This window comes from Amblyomma americanum, chromosome 1 (genome assembly GCF_052857255.1).
Source record: "Amblyomma americanum isolate KBUSLIRL-KWMA chromosome 1, ASM5285725v1, whole genome shotgun sequence".
NCBI classification, from domain to species: Eukaryota; Metazoa; Arthropoda; class Arachnida; order Ixodida; family Ixodidae; genus Amblyomma; species Amblyomma americanum.
Window position 1 is genome coordinate 15,601,004 of NC_135497.1, and position 15,956 is coordinate 15,616,959.

Below are 15,956 nucleotides of genomic sequence, written 5' to 3' on the forward strand. Positions count from 1 at the left end.
TCTGCGGATTCCACCTGTGCTTCTGCACGAAGTTGGCAGCACCGTTGTCGTTGAGACCCCTCTCTTGCATTGCCCGGACATTTACCAAATGCCGCTGTCATGAGGGAAGGCCTATGTGGGCCAAACAGGGCGGTGCATCAATGAAAGGGCAGGTGAGCATGCGCGGTCATTAAAAGACCTCAGTGGTGCACATCTTTCTCAGCACTGGGATGAGTGTTACGAGTGCCCTCGTGCGGAAGAACATTTGCCACAGGCTAGATGCAAGTACTGCAAAAAGTGTCAACCACGGTTTAGTGAGATAAAGATTTTAGGTATAAGCAAAGATATAAAGGCAAGGGAACTATTGGAAGCATTTCATATAAGAAAGTAAGGTGTATTTTATGTTAGCGATACGTCTGTTAACCTCTTCAAATCTGAAATCACATATCTTAAACGGTTCTATTGATAGTGTGTTTGAACCGGTATCTGCGCGTGTCCTGGTTTTTCCTTATATTTGCGGCGCTGTCTGTGAATAAAGTTAGATGAAGTTTAGCGTTAGTCCAGTGTGGTCCTTTCTTCTGTTCCTCTTGGTTGCGCTACAGTTATTTTGTTACAACTCGAGGATGTCCACATGCAAGGCAAAAGTCTCATATGCGATTTGCCCACGGGTTTTCTCAGACCATTTGTGCTTGACTTTTTCTGCAAGCGGATCTTCTACACCATGGAAACCGCGCCACGCAAAAGCTTGTGGTGTCTCGCTAGGTGTGGCCGCGCATGGACGCTAATGTACATACGTGATTTGGTGCGCGCATGTGTTTCTTCCCAACGGGCGAAAGTCTTCTGCCACGCTATTCCTCTAGCCACTTCTTTTCTTCCACCAGAAGCCCGCTTTGATACAGTACACATCGATCTAGTCGGAGAAATTCCACCTTCCCAAGGCTGCCGGTGCTTAACTGCGTGGAGAGGAACACCCGCTGGCCAGAAGCAACACCACTACCTGATATTTCTGCCTTCCCAGTCGCGTCTGCTTTCCTTTCTACCTGAGTAGCCAGTTTTGGATGTCCGTCTGCAATGATCACGGACAGTGGCAGACAGTACGAGCCGTCTCTTTTCTCTGAGTTTCTTCGCTTTCTCGGTACTACTCGCCTGCGTACCACGGCGTGCCACCCACAAACGAATGGCCATGTTGAATGCTTCCACCTCAACCTCAAGACCGCACACACCGCCCATGCCGCACCAACGGAGTGGGTTCAACCACTGTCTCTCACATTCTGAGGAATACGCTGCGCCATCAAACAAGACATCTGTTCAATGGCAGAGCTTGTTTGCGGCACATCACCAGGGGTAAGAAAACACCACGTACACCATTGTTCAGCAGATTTACCGAAGTCAGCGCCGATTCCTCCAATAGCGGCCGGAGAGAAGCCAACTCGAGCATCATATCCTCGTTATGGCAACGGTATCCAGCAGAATGACTTTATCCCCGAGCAGGGTTCGAACCACCGCTTTCATAAACAGCAGTTTCGTACATCGGTAATTCAGATAATTCAGCCACGGCCGCAGCCTTATCGCACTAGGAGCGTGGCCAGGAATCATTAAGTTTTAAGCATCAGTTCACCTCCAGTGGTCAGGTGCGCTGAAGTAGTTGAAACCGAAACTAACCGGAGTTTCCTACCCCTGTCCTCATTTCGCATTCTTACTGACTTCTTCGAGGTTTGAAGCTCACCTCCCGGCCCGAACGGATATACTGTATACGGCTCCTTCACGCTGAGTTCCGAACCATCAACCTTAACCGCCACGCCCTGGGCCACGTCGCCCTGGGCCCGAGACCTCAGGACTGCTACCCACAATTTTGTCCACCAAGACTTCCACCGCAGTACCCTTCAGCCGCACTACCTCGGGTTGTTTCGTATCCTGGACTGCCGTCCAGCATCGTACACCATTCACTCCATGCTTCCGCCGATACGGTAGCCTCGTAGCGGCAGAAGCCCGCCTACATTTTCAACGACGCCGCTTCTCTTTCCGCTCCTGCTCGTCTCTCCGCAGCCATCATCACCCTTCTTCTCGCTAGGGGAGGGGGGCTGTAGCATCGCCATCCTGGACAATAGTAGCGCGCGGGTAAGTCAAAGCGACACGAGCCGCGCGACACAAACGCTCAGGCTCCGGGCCGGCTCGAAATCAGACTGAAATAAAACCTCTTCTGGAATCCAGCAGACGACTAGTCCTGTCTCCGCCTGCGCTGTGTATGACTATTCTGCCATCAAGAAAGAATGTCTAGTCATTGTGCGGGCGACGTCGAAATTCCGGCACTACTTTTATGGGAAACCTTTCAATGTAGTCACTGACCAACATGCCCTATGCTGGCTCGCGACCCTCAAGGACCCGTCAGCCCGCCTTGTGAGATGGAGTCTACGACTGTAGGAATTCGACACAACTGTCACATAAAAGTATGGGCGCCAGCCCTCGCACGCCGACTGCCTCTCACGCGCCCTTCTAGCTCCCCCCCCTGATGACGCTACCGACGACGTCATTCTCTTGAATACCATCAGCGCAGCGTGCCTCGCTCAGCAGCAATCTGCCGACCCTGAACTTCGTAACATCATGCGCTTTACAAACTACATGCACGGCTGTCCGAGAGGTTTCCAGTGCGCGCTGCCGTCGTTGTGCATTCGCGACGGTGTTCTGGTGAGGAAAAATTTCTCCGTACGCAATACGCCATACCAGATCTTTATACCTACGTGTCTGCGCGATCAAATTTTAAAAGCTTACCACGACGAACTAACTTCTGGACATTTTGCAGTCCCCCGTACGCTTGCAAGGATCCAGAAAAAGTAGTACTGGCCTCGTCTTAATGTGAACGTTGCGCACTACGTCAGAACGTGCCACGGCGATCACCATCGCCAGGTGCCACCGACGAAACCAACTGGGTCCTCGAAGGCAACAGAAGCATCATCGAGGCCTTAACCGCGGATCAGCATGGACATGCTGGCACCCTTTCCACTTTCGCACTCAGGCAACAAGTGGGTCACCGTTGCTAAGGGCTAACTCACACAATAAGCTGAAACCTCAACTCTGCCAAGCGGCAAAGCCCTGGAAGTTGCCAAATTCTTCGTCCATCAAATTGGTTTGTGTCATGGTGCAGCGAAGATAATCACTGAGCGGGGTAGTTGCCGCAGCAGATTTTGTTGCAATGTATACAAATCGCTGGAGGACAACATCATACCATCCTCAAACGATCGGTGCGACAGAGCGCCTGAACAAACCGCTCGATCACATACTTTCAATGTATGGGACGGAGTGCTACCGTACGTCACATTCACGTACAATACCGCGGTACAAGAAACAACTAACATGTCACCCTTTCGCCTAGTTCCCGGCCGCGAAGTAACGACGATGCTGGACGCTATGCTATCCCATCTGGGCGACGACCACCTGCATGCTGATGTTCGTACCTTTGTGGACCTCGCTGAAGAGGGCCGGCAGCTGGCCAGGGTGCAGATTCAGAATCAACAACGTGAGGATGCCCTACGCGATGACTTCCGACGCCGTGATGCTCGGTACACAGCTGGAGACCGTGCGTGGGTTGGGTTCCCCATTTGCCGACGAGGGCTCAGCGAAAAGCTACCGTGCCGCTACTTTGGACCACATCGTGTGACAACGCCATTTGGGGACCTAAACTATGACTTCATTCCTGGTGGCTTTCAAAAGTCCCGACTATCCGCACTCCCTGAGGTGGTTCACGTCGTCCGCCTCAAACCGCATCACGGCCGGCAGAATTTATTTTCTTTTCGTGCGCGCAGAACTATTCCTCTCCGTGCTATTTTTCAGTCGCACACTCTTTAACCATTGGGACGATGCTTATTTTACACGGGAGCCAATGACACGGTGCATTCCTCGTCTTTGCTCTGCGCTGTTCTGTAGCGCCCGTCTCCTCGAGGCGAGGAAGCTGAAGTAAACGGCTGGCCAGTTGATATTCGGTCGGCAGCCTCTCCAAGCTCTGTGGTCCTGCGTTCTTTTTGATTTTCTTGTCCTTTTTGGGTCTGAGGCAATGTCAAGATATACTGAGCCTACGATGTAGTTAGTCTCTTCAAATGGAAGTAAACCCTTTGGCGTATTTGATGCAGACTTTCGCGAGGGCATGTCTTGGTCCTTCCTGAGCTATAGAGCCAGATGACTACGGCATATGAGAGTGAATGGTTCTTCAACTCATTGCTAGATTCAGTGGCGCCGGTAAAAAAACGAGACATTTGTCGGTGAACGAAAGTGTGCCGTCGTCTCCGCGTACGCTAAGCCATTTCATTTTCATTCACTGGCGCGCCGTTTGCTGTCTGCTATGCGAGAGCTCACCCTTTTGCGACGCGCTTTAGCTTCTCCGGGGCATCTCGTCCGGGGCACTTGAAGCCACTCTTCGGCTCCCACTGATTCACACAGGCGGTTCTCCTTTGCTAACCACCACGTGTGGACGTAGTACGCCGCTTTCTAACTGTTTTTTACTGCTACTGAGGTCGTGTCACTGCCGCCTGGGCGTCGCGTGTTTACCATCCGTCGGCCGCAATCTGCACAAGGCCACGATCTGCGGGCTTGAACCGACGACAGCACCGAAGGCCGCGATGGAGCTGCGTGTGGCCCTGGCGTAAAGCGGCTCACGCCTGCCGCCGAACCAAACAAGCGCCGCCGCAGTCGACTGCTGCCGCGTCAACAGCACCATAATTGGCCGGCCATGCCGCACGACCCGGCGAAGCAAGAGGAGATGAGCACAGCAGAGGCGTCAACAGCTGCCCTTGTCATCAGTCGAAAATATAGGGTTGTAAATGTGAGCTGATCTCTTATAACAATTGTTTCTTCAGCGCCGCCTATCTATGCACTTCTTGCAAATGGGACGTTTATTAGACACTTAAGAAGTGTTAATTGTAGGGCTTGTTGGTACTGTAGTAATAATAGACAGTACGTGCGGCTAAAGGAGCCACATGGCAGGTACTTAAAGATAGCCAGATGAACGCCTCCGTAAAAGTAGAGTTAAGTGAAGTTCGGCAGTCACTTTATTGTGCGATCAGTTTAGCACTATTATAGCCTTCGACCCATTGCAGGCGATTTATTTATTCCCAAAGCGTAGATGTACAGTGCAACACTGGTAAATCCATTGATTCTCCCATGAAGGGATGCATGTGGTGTAATACCAAAGTGTATGTAACTTTCATTATTTTGGTTTGAGAACGCTATTACAAGCAGACCACGATCCTACGTAAGCCACCATTGCAAACGTCTGGAAGTTGGACACCTTTTTTAGAATAATTCCCAGCCGAAACTCTCCTTCCAGGCTTTTTTTTGACTGGCGTGACAGAATACGTCACTGATCACCCGACCAAATTGAGATCACGGAAATGTCGCATTGGAGTTGCTCTCAAAGGCGAGTTAACTGTAGTGAACACGTTCTTAAGGTTGTAGGACAAGAATAACACCATGATCATCAGTCTAACTACATTCACAAAGTCCTCTCCCATATCCATGTCTTGTGCTAGCTGCAGGCACCTTATCTCCCCAAACTTCCTTATCTAACCGGCCCACGTCACTGCCAGCCCCTTCACGCTACTCTTGGCTTCTAAGCTTATAAGCGGAGAGCAAATGATAGCAGTATAATATGGGAACGAATACACTTTTCTGCAAACGCGAGAACAGCAAATGGATGGGAAGGAGCCCGAATATGCAGAATGAATGATATACACGTCATGCTGCGTCCTCTTCCCGGCATCATGCAGGGCGTGAATGTGCTAGGTAGGTTTCACATTGCAGTTTTTTTCGGTTTAAGATAGGGTTCACTCCTTTGAAGTTTGGTTAGGGTTCGGCTCCGGAGCGACATTCGGTTCAGAGGGGTTCAAACTAGTCGGAAAGAAAACAGAATAATGAATGTTGTGAAGTTTACTCATCCACTTTTCTGATGCCTCGTTTTCTTTTCTGTGTGATGTAAGGACCGAAACAAAAAATAAGCAGATATAAGAGAACACCTTATCAGTTGGTTATGATCTCATATCAACCAAAATCCTCAAGGCAATTGTACATCACGTTTCATCACCGCTGCCGTGTAAGTACACCTGTTACCATTCAGTGCTATTTCCCTCAGCGCTGAAAATATCCAAAATAGTACCAATTTTTAAGAAAGCGGTATGCTAAAGGTTGAAAACTACCGTCCGATATCTCTTTTATCGCTTATATCTAAAATCATTTAAAAACTGCTTTTGCAACGTTTAAATAACTATTTCTGGTCCAATAATGTTTTACATGACTCACAATACGGATACACACGAGGAAAGTTCCCAAAATTAGCTTTGCTAAACGTCACAGAGAAAATACGCAAAAGCATAGAAGATAAGCTTCTCACCAAGGGTATATTTTCTCACCTAACTAAGGCTTTCGATACATTGGATCGCTCATTACTGTTAGATAAACTAGACAGATATGGCGTACGGGGGGTGCCGCTAGATTTGAATGAAAGCTTTTTAATTAATAGACAGCAATTTGTGGTAGTGAACGACAAACCATCTGAACTAAGGAAAACTAATATTCGTGTCCGCGAAGGATCAATATTAGGCCCATTTCTATTTTTAACATTTGTTAACGACTTACCATTACATCCTTGCACAGGACTGTACACTATACGCCGATGACACCAAATATTCATAACTGCTGAAGATGAGGACATAATTCGCATCATGGCTCAAACAAGTTTAGTAAAACTCTCTTTGTGGTTGCATGCTAATAAGCTAACACCAAACATATCCAAAAGTAAGTTCATAACTTTCAATGGAAAAAAAACACCCGTCTGTCAAGAATTCCTGCCTTTTTCTGAATAACACCGCTTTGCAAAGAGTTAACTAAACGAAATTGGTTGAAGTTGTGATTGACAATCAGTTAACCTGGTGCTCACACTTGCAACAAGTATGTTCAAGGATTGACAGAAATATATCAATATTTTATAGATTACGGCATATTTTTCCCGATAAAAACACTGATTACGCTTTATAACTCTTTTGTAAATTCCCATATTATAATAAGCGATGAATTACTCATTGGCATCCACCGCAGCGCAGCCATACGGCTACAAAGGAAAGCTATTCCTTGGGGGATAGCCCTAAACATTTGACCAACGCTGTTCACACTTCGAGTTATTGATCCATTTGCTTTCGCCCTACCATAAGCTTGCCGTTCCGGTTAGCTCACTTGCTAGAGCGACTGCTCCGGTGAAGCGCTGGTTCCGGATTCGAACCCCGGACGAGGACGAGTTATTCTTTAACTCCACAATTTCTGAGAAAGCTGTACATTTTTTCTTTGTAGCAGTATGGCTGCGCTTGGGTGGATTCCAATGAGTAATTACTCTCTTATTAAAAACTTACTCAACCTTGGGGGATTCCCCTAAACATTTACCCATTCCCATATTATCTATGTGCTTGCTGTGTACGGCTTAACGTATCGTTCCACATCACATCCATTACAGGTCGCATAACAATACTGCTTTGAGTATTAGTATATTTGAGCAATCAAGATTATGTTGCTTTTCCCTTTCAGCTACATAATATTCTAGACATCGGCAAGAGCATTCAGTATTGCGTACCGAATTTAATGGTTAAAATACTGAATAATATCTTTATTTGCCCTACAGTAACTTTTCCGCAACGTAGCACGTCTTCCTCTAGTCGCTCATCTGCACGTGCTCTACACTTCCCGCGCAGTATAACTAATTATGGCTGCTATTAATTTGCATATGTTGCGATTAATAATTTGAACGCACTACCGCAGCACATTACAAGCATAATTAAGTACCATGAGTTTCTTAGGATACTAAAACAGCACATTTTGATGAATGTGTAACTGCTAACACGGCTCCCTAATATTCAAGTTATGTTTTTGTTTGTTTTTTGCTTCTGCTTGATTGCTTTGTTACATTGTTATTAATAGAAACTACTCTCACTGTGCTTGCACGAGTTCTGGGCTTCCGCCTGCATACTAAGTGCAGTCTACTTGATTACTTGCAAATAAAGATTTGATTTGATTTTCTTTGATTATACGAGATGGCCCCTGACTTACACGGCTTTGTATTTCCCCTCCTTTGAATATACCGTACGTGTCGAGAAAAGTTCACCATCCGTTACCGACGTTTACAGCAATAATTCAAGCAAGTTAAAAATTATTTGGCTTGCTGTGATTTTAGGTGTATTCTAAAATTGTTTACTTCCCACTTTAGTTGCCGTCAACGGCTTTGCGTCATGTTAAAACACCTTTTTGAACCTGTAATTAACTGTATGAGAATATTCAAAACTTTGGAATAGCGAGTCGAATAACCTCCTACTGGATTCGCTGAACGAATAAATAATGCATTTTCAAAATTGTTCGAAATGAATAGAATGTGTCGTCAAGTTTTCCAACAGTTTTCGAATAATTGGCACGAAATTCGAATGAGGGTGACGTGGACCTCTTCTACGACTGCTGGAAAATAGGGCTCACTACGACGACGCGTACCATTCTTCCCCGATCGGTGAAGGAGGGTTCGGCGCCACGGCAGAGTCCGTATATTTGTGGCGGGAACGTTCAAAATGTCCAGGCATGGCTTCCAAGATTGCGCGGTGCGGCAGGGCTAAAACAGCTAGGCGATTGCGGACTTCATGCTTAGCTCTCGCCCCTTTAGATGGGCTGTGGCGGTAATTTATTGATCGCTGCCGTCACTAGCAACAAACGGTATTTATGACTTGACGGTCGTAGTTTTAATATGCAGAATTCGTGTTGCATCTTATGGCAGTTATAACTCCATAAATTAGACTTTGGTGGCAGCGCACAGTTATTTGTTTCTTACGAATGTTCTCGCAAGTATCGAATATTAGTAAAACATTCGTTTCAGTTATACACTGTTCGATTCGCAGTAGATTCACTTTTTATCTAGACAACACGTATTCAACTCTTTTTTAAAAAAGTACTGTAGTAGGGTACAACTTAAAGAAACACCAGTTCCTATCACTGGGCCACGGTCCGCGGCGCCTTGTATTACTCCGCTAGCCAATCACAACAGTAAACGAAATAGGCTTTTTTAATGTTTTGCTTTATTAAACAATCCAGCTATCAAAAATCTAGAGCTTGAAATTTTTTCTTGTGATTAGTTTCTTGTTTAGGTAACGAGAAATGTTTTAACAACGGACTACTTTTTTTGTCGTGGAGTAATTCTGTTCGCCGGCCCTAAATGTGGGCGGAGCTTCACTGCAGACTTAAGTTGCATCCGACTATAGTTGCCGGCCCTTACTTCGAAACCATTTTAGCAGGCAACCTTGAACGGTGGACCCAGACGGTGTATAAAGAGGTGGACAGAACTGATTTCTTTCGCAAACAATTGGCTCAGGGAAAGACACGCATCGGGCGAATAATAGCGTAAGACTGGCGATAAATGTCTGAACAAGACTTGGAGGGAGAAGGAAGGAGATTTTTTTTTCCTCCAAGCATCCAACAACGTGTACTCTTTTTCTGTGCACAAAAACGAACGCCGGAGATGTGATTCGCGAGGATTTTATCCTATGTTCTGTTAGTGTGTCATGGCACAGAGCATTTAAAAAGTTCAAAAACCAGCTTTTCATCACTTGCAAAATATTTAGAAAATTTGGATGATTAGTCTTTCCCGACTTTGATAGGACATATACAAATTAAACCGATAACCTACACGAAGCGGAAGTTATGGCGGCCACTTCTCCGCCAGCACTACCACTCCATGCATGCCAGCGTCTTCGCTTGCTAACCGTTGCGGTTTTCATGCTCGAGAGACAAAGGGGAGGGGGGGGGACTACAAGGCGTGATCACTCTTATTCTATTTATTGCAACTTGCAAATAATACACAGAGCAGGCCAGCTTTTCATTACTTGCAAAATATTTTTAAAAATTTGGATGATTAATCTTTCCCGACTTCGATAGGACATATATGAATTAAATCGACAACCTACACGATGTGGAAGTTATGGCGGCCAGTCCTCCGCCAGCACTATCACTCCGTGGATGCCAGCGCCTTCCCTCGCTAACCGCTGCGGTGTTCATGCTCGAGAGACAAAGGCCTGGGAAGGACTTCAAGGCGTGATCACTCACATTCTATTTATTACAACTTGCAAATAATACACAGAGGCGGCCAGCAAGCTACAAAACATCAACGAGGTATTCCCCGGAAGTAGAAAGCCGCGTAAGGGGGCCTTCTGTCTTACCGGCTGGGCAGGGGCGCTGCTTGGGCGCCATCAGCGGAGAACGTTCGCACGCGCCGATAATGGTCGCCGGGTGTTCCTTTCCGCTCCGCCTCGTTGGGGCAAAGCCATTCCCGGGCATTTGCCAGGAGAGGTGACGAGAGCGCGCGTTTCCTGCGCTCGCTTCGTTGCCTGGCACCAGAAGTCCAGCGCCAGGGCGCGGGATCTTCCGGTGTGCCTGCCGCAGAAGGTGACAAGAGAGCGACTGCGATCGTTCGCGACGCTGGCCGGATCCCTAAGATTTTCACTTGCTACGCGGAATGCCGCGTAGCCTTCGAGGCAGCGCTTCCTTCGCTGCTTGCCCTTCACTGATGGAAGATCTTACCTCTCGCCCAGCCCGCTGTGTCCCGACGCATGATGATGATGGCCGGCAGAGTAGTAGAGACGCTAGGGGAAACAGGTTTTCCGCATCCCTCCCTCCTTAAATATTGGTCTATGCTTGCTGAACAACTTCTCCATCGACGCCATCGACGAGGTGTGCATGAGCGTTTCGGTGATGGGGCGCCAGAGTCATCCGATTAGCTGCAAGGCAACGGGGCACCCGTCGTTGTCAAGCGACACGTATCCAAAGTCGGACTGGCGGGAGTGTGTTGTTCGCGCTGACAAGACTTTGTTCAGGATGCAACGGCGTGACATCGAGCGCGCACCAGCAGGAATTAGCGGTGTGCGGAGCACGTGTGGTGGCGAATGTGTGCCGAAGAGCACACTGCATCCTCCTCACGCGCAAGCTGGCTGCCTTTCTACGGCTCCACGAGCACGCGCACGAGCCGGCCTCGTCCTAGGGGCTTCCTAGGTGCGTTGGGGACTGACGCTGAGCGGACGCTGAGCGGACGTGTTCCGCATGAGCTCCCGCCTTGAGACCGTTTTTCGGTGGAACGCGCTGTGCCTTGGTCTTGCTTTTTGTGGAATCGTCCGCAGGAAGTTGCCCTGTACCTGTGGACACCATATTTTGGCAAGTGTTCCCCCTTTTAGGGGTTTTCTTCATGATTTGTACTCGACCACGGTGTGGCAAAATTAGGCCTAATCTATAGGCCGAGCCGACGCCTACGGCGCCAGGCTCCAGGGCCGTGCCTTGTGGTAGTGGGCCTTTGCGAGGCTAAAGATGATGGAGTACTCCATTGAGGGAGAATCTATAACGCCCGAAGAATTCGAGGCGGGAGAATGGGCCTGGGTTTTGAAGGCGCAAGATCGCTTCAAGAAGACTGTGTACGGGGACCACACCGAGAGTAGGCCTACCGAGAAACAGGCGGGCAGCGACGGGCGCCAGACGCACGGAGCAGCCCAAGTCAAGCGGGGGAAAGCGCCGGTGTGGAAGAAACGGGGACCGTTTCTTCAGATGCCAGCCAAGGATTTCAAGGTTGTGTGCCGGCCCAAGAATTGGGACTTGAGCATAGTGACGCCGAGGGAGCTCGGATATGCCCTGAGAGCGGCAGCGAAGCTGACGAACGCGACTGCGGTGGAAGAAGACCTGGTGCGGGTCAATGAGAGAAACAACACGATGACGGTGAGCACGCCGTGTATGAATCGTAGTGGGGCATATGCGAATGTCAAGACGCTCAAGCTGGGCGGTCGTGACCTTGCGGTTTCGGCGTACGTGGCGGCGCCGGAGAATTCTGTGCGCGGAGTAATTTACAATGCGTACAACGGATGCCCACTGGCAGAAATTCGCGCAGGATTCTTGAAGAGGAATGAAGACATGGAAATTTTGGATGCCAGACCTTTGGGCAAGTCAAAGGCGATTCAGATCACGTTCGGGGGGAAGCGCGTTCCCCGGCAAGTCATCTATTGGAACTGTCTGTACGCTGTGATCCCATATAGAGAGTTAGTCGAGACCTGCTATAACTGCAGACGAGTGGGACATCGGGCGGACGTTTGCTATCGTCCGAAGACTAATTTTTGTCGCCGCTGCGGGAAAGAACATCCTGCACCACCGGAGGGAGAGTCGCTGACCTGCACGCCGGACTGAATCGTGTGTCATGGGGCGCACAGCACGGGAAGTCGGAACTGCAAGTTTCGCCTAGCCCGTCAGCAGCCGACGGGTCTGCAGCAGAGCAACGAGGACAAGAGCCAAACGGGCAAGGAGGAGCGGCGTTCGAGGCCCAGGAAGCGGTCATCTAGCGGTGCGAGAGGCGATAGCAAGAGCAGGGACCGGTCAGCTTCCTTCCCGCCACTGCCCGGACCCGAGCCTGGCAAAGGAGGAGGGCAAGGTTCCGGTCATGGAAGAAGCCCAAGTGCCACGAGGAAAAAGGTGAGCTGGCCCAACGCGGGCTCCCAAAATGAGACTGCGCGAGAGAAGGAGCTACAAAGGCAGGTGCTGCAGCAAGCCGAAACTATCAAAAAGATGGAAGCTAGGATAGCAGAGATGGAACGCGCGCTTAAAACCGGCAGAGTAGACAGGGTACAGACGCCGTTGGCCCAAGCCCCACAGCAAGCGGCGCAGGCGAACGCTTCTCGCGTGGACGATAACACAGCTATGGAAGTGGAGAAAGTGGAGAATCGGGGGACGGTCAAAAGGCCACCTCCGGCAGATGAGGGAGCTCGTGCAAAGAGAGTAGCAGAAACTTCGGCGACGGACACGCCGCAGCCAGTATTTACAGTCACTTGTCTTAAGAGAGACATGCTTACCCTTGCGGAGAGAGTAGGAAAACTGGAAGAAAGACAGGATAGGCTGGGTCGCCGGGTCGACAGGATAGAAGCTAGACTAGGCAACATTGAGGAGCGTCTTGACGCCTTCACCAATGACATGCGGGGTTTCCAGACCCAGGTAATGGACATGTTTAAACAGCTAAATGCTATGCTAGAGGTTAGATTGCCTCCCGTAGTCGGCCAAGAACCGATGTTAGTGAACCTAGGGCTTCACCATGGCCCCTCGCCAGCAAATTGAGGTTTGGCAGTGGAACTGCAGGGGCTTCCGTCGCAAGCGGGGGAACCTGCAGTTGCACATACAAAATCTGGATAGTAAGCCGGACATTATAGCTTTGCAGGAGGCTAGCGGCTCGGTGAAATTACCAGGATTTAAGACATTTACACCACCAGAGATTGATCGAGGGGGCGTATTGAGCGTCTTCACGGCCGTGTTAGTCCATCGCAACACCACAGTGATTCAGCATACCATAGATAGCAGCAGGGAGGACTATGTCCTGCTGGAGATTTTGCCCAAAAGAAAGGACGATAAGAGTCTATTTGTTCTTAATGTATACTATTCTCCAAAAGATAAGGGGGTGGGCCTGCCAGACCTTCTGATAAAGACGCAACGGCTAGCGGCTAGGTCTCAACTCATCGTGGTGGCAGATTTCAATGCGCCTCATCCGGAGTGGGGCTACATCCGAGCCAGCCCGAAGGGAAATAAGCTTTGGCAGGTTGCCCAGGACCTGCGATGGACGATCTTAAACAACCCGCTAGATCATACCAGGATAGGCAACAGCGTAAGCATAGACACCTCTCCAGACCTCACATTTGTGAATGGTATCAGGGATGCACAATGGGTAAACACGGGACAGCCACTGGGAAGTGATCACTATATCCTTTCCACGATATTTAGTGCTGCTAAGCACAAAGACACGGTGAAAGGAACTCGAGTGACGGACTGGGACCGATTTCGGCAATACAGGAATGACATAGTGAACGGGGAAATCGAGGACTTAGGAGCCTGGATTGACACGCTCAAGCAGGCCGTGAAGAGTACCACAGAAGAGGTTCCGACGGAGGGGGAGGGCTTTCCGGCTGACTCTAGATTGTTACACATGTGGGAAGCACATGCGAGTCTCCTTCGGAGGTAGAGGAAACAAAGGCATAATGGTGTTTTCCGTATGAAAATGGCCAAGCTAGAACGACAAATTGAAGCCTACACATTGGAGTTGCAGTGTCAACAGTGGGGGCAGATTTGTGACCGGATGAATGGGCAATTCGGATGCAAAAAAACATGGCAGTTGTTGAGGCACCTTTTAGACCCGGCCGCAACCAAATCTGCGCAAAAGGGGCAAATGGCTAGGCTAGTGCATCGGTATCAAGGCACGATTGGGAATTCATACATGAACTCCGAAGTCGTTACATAAACAGAGAGGCGGGCGGTTGCTTGCCGGATTACTCGGGAGAGGAAAACCTTGAATTGGATGCAGACTTTACGGTGGCGGAAGTGGAGTTCGCAATGGGCCAGCTTCGTACCACGTCAGCAGCGGGTCCGGACGGGGTTACTAATAAAATGCTGCGGAACCTGGATTTCAAGTCAGTGGGGGCACTCACGAATTTGATGAATAAATATTGGGCGGCCGGGGAGATTCCGCCAGAGTGGAAACATGCTAGGATTACATTTATTCCTAAACCAGGGAAGAAGCTCTGCATTGAGAATCTGCGTCCCATCTCGCTAACGTCGTGCTTGGCCAAATTGATGGAGCATGTGGTCTTGAACAGGCTTCAGGGTTATGTAGAGGACAATGAGTTGATACCTGAAACAATGATTGGCTTCAGGGCTAATTTATCGACGCAGGACGTCATGTTACAGCTCAAAAAAGACGTGGTTGATCCTGGGTACGGCACGGGCACCAAGGCTATCTTGGGGCTCGACCTCACAAAGGCCTTTGACAATGTTACCCATGAGGCAATATTGAGGAACCTATCAGACATAGGACCGGGGGGTAGAACCTTCCGGTACATCAGATCGTTTCTGGAGGGTAGGACTGCGGAGATTGTAGTCGGAGAAATGAAATCGGATCCCTTCCCATTGGGGGGCAGGGGGACACCGCAAGGGTCGGTATTATCGCCCTTCCTATTTAATCTCGCCTTGATCAAGATACCACCCAGGCTGCAAGGGATATCGGGACTTAAACATACATTTTATGCGGATGACATTACTCTATGGGTAACAAGAGGCAGTGACGCACAGTTGGAAGAAACTCTACAACAGGCGGTGGATATTGTGGAGGAGCTAGCAGGGGAAGCAGGACTCTCGTGCTTTCAGCCCAAGTCCGAGCTTTTTGTTCTGAGGGATAAACCAAGAGGGATACATGCGAGGCACTATACGCCGCCACCACCTTTAGAGGTGAAAGTGGGGGGAGTACCGGTCGCTGAGGTCCAAACTATCAGGATCCTGGGTATGTATCTGCAGACTAACAGGAAGAATAGCGAGTCCTTGCAAAGGCTTAAAAATACGGTCAATGCTACAGTGCGGCTAATCAGGAGAATCGCCAATCGTAAGAGAGGTGTTAAGGAAAAAGACTTGTGTAAGCTAGTGCAGGCATTTGTGCTCAGTAGAATAGTGTATGCGACGCCTTATTTGAAGTTGGACGTGGCGGAAAAAGGAAAGGTGGAGGCTATGATTAGGCAGGCGTATAAAGCGGCCCTTGGGTTGCCTCAAAATGCGTCTACCGAAAGGCTGCTGGGATTAGGGGTGCACAACACCCCAGAAGAACTACGGGAGGCGCACTTGGTGATGCAGCTCGGTAGGCTTTCAAAAACAAAAGCAGGAAGGGACATATTGGAAAGGATCGGCATTAGAGTTGACGTTCCAGCCGGTGACACGAAAATTCAGATGAGGCGGGAAATGCACAAGGGCTTGTACATAAAACCTTTGCCCAAGAACATGCATCCAATACATCATGAGGACCGCAGGAAGGCAAGAGCCAAAGCTTTACATGCTAAGTACGGGAAGTACAACGGGGCAGTCTATGTAGATGTCGCCGAGTACAAGAACAAGGATGCATTTGCAATTGCGGTGGTGGA

The 15,956-nt window shown here is 49.2% G+C and overlaps 2 long non-coding RNA genes across 2 annotated transcripts in view; one reads left to right on the plus strand and one right to left on the minus strand.

Moving 5' to 3' along the window:
• LOC144130787 (uncharacterized) overlaps window positions 1-4,421 on the minus strand; it is a 52,023-nt gene extending 47,602 nt beyond the window's left edge. The window contains exon 1 of the long non-coding RNA XR_013314221.1: window positions 4,327-4,421. This is a non-coding gene — a long non-coding RNA (uncharacterized LOC144130787). The remainder of the gene's footprint in view (window positions 1-4,326) is intronic.
• LOC144130824 (uncharacterized) overlaps window positions 1-15,956 on the plus strand; it is a 248,841-nt gene that overhangs the window by 206,174 nt on the left and 26,711 nt on the right. The window lies entirely within an intron of this gene.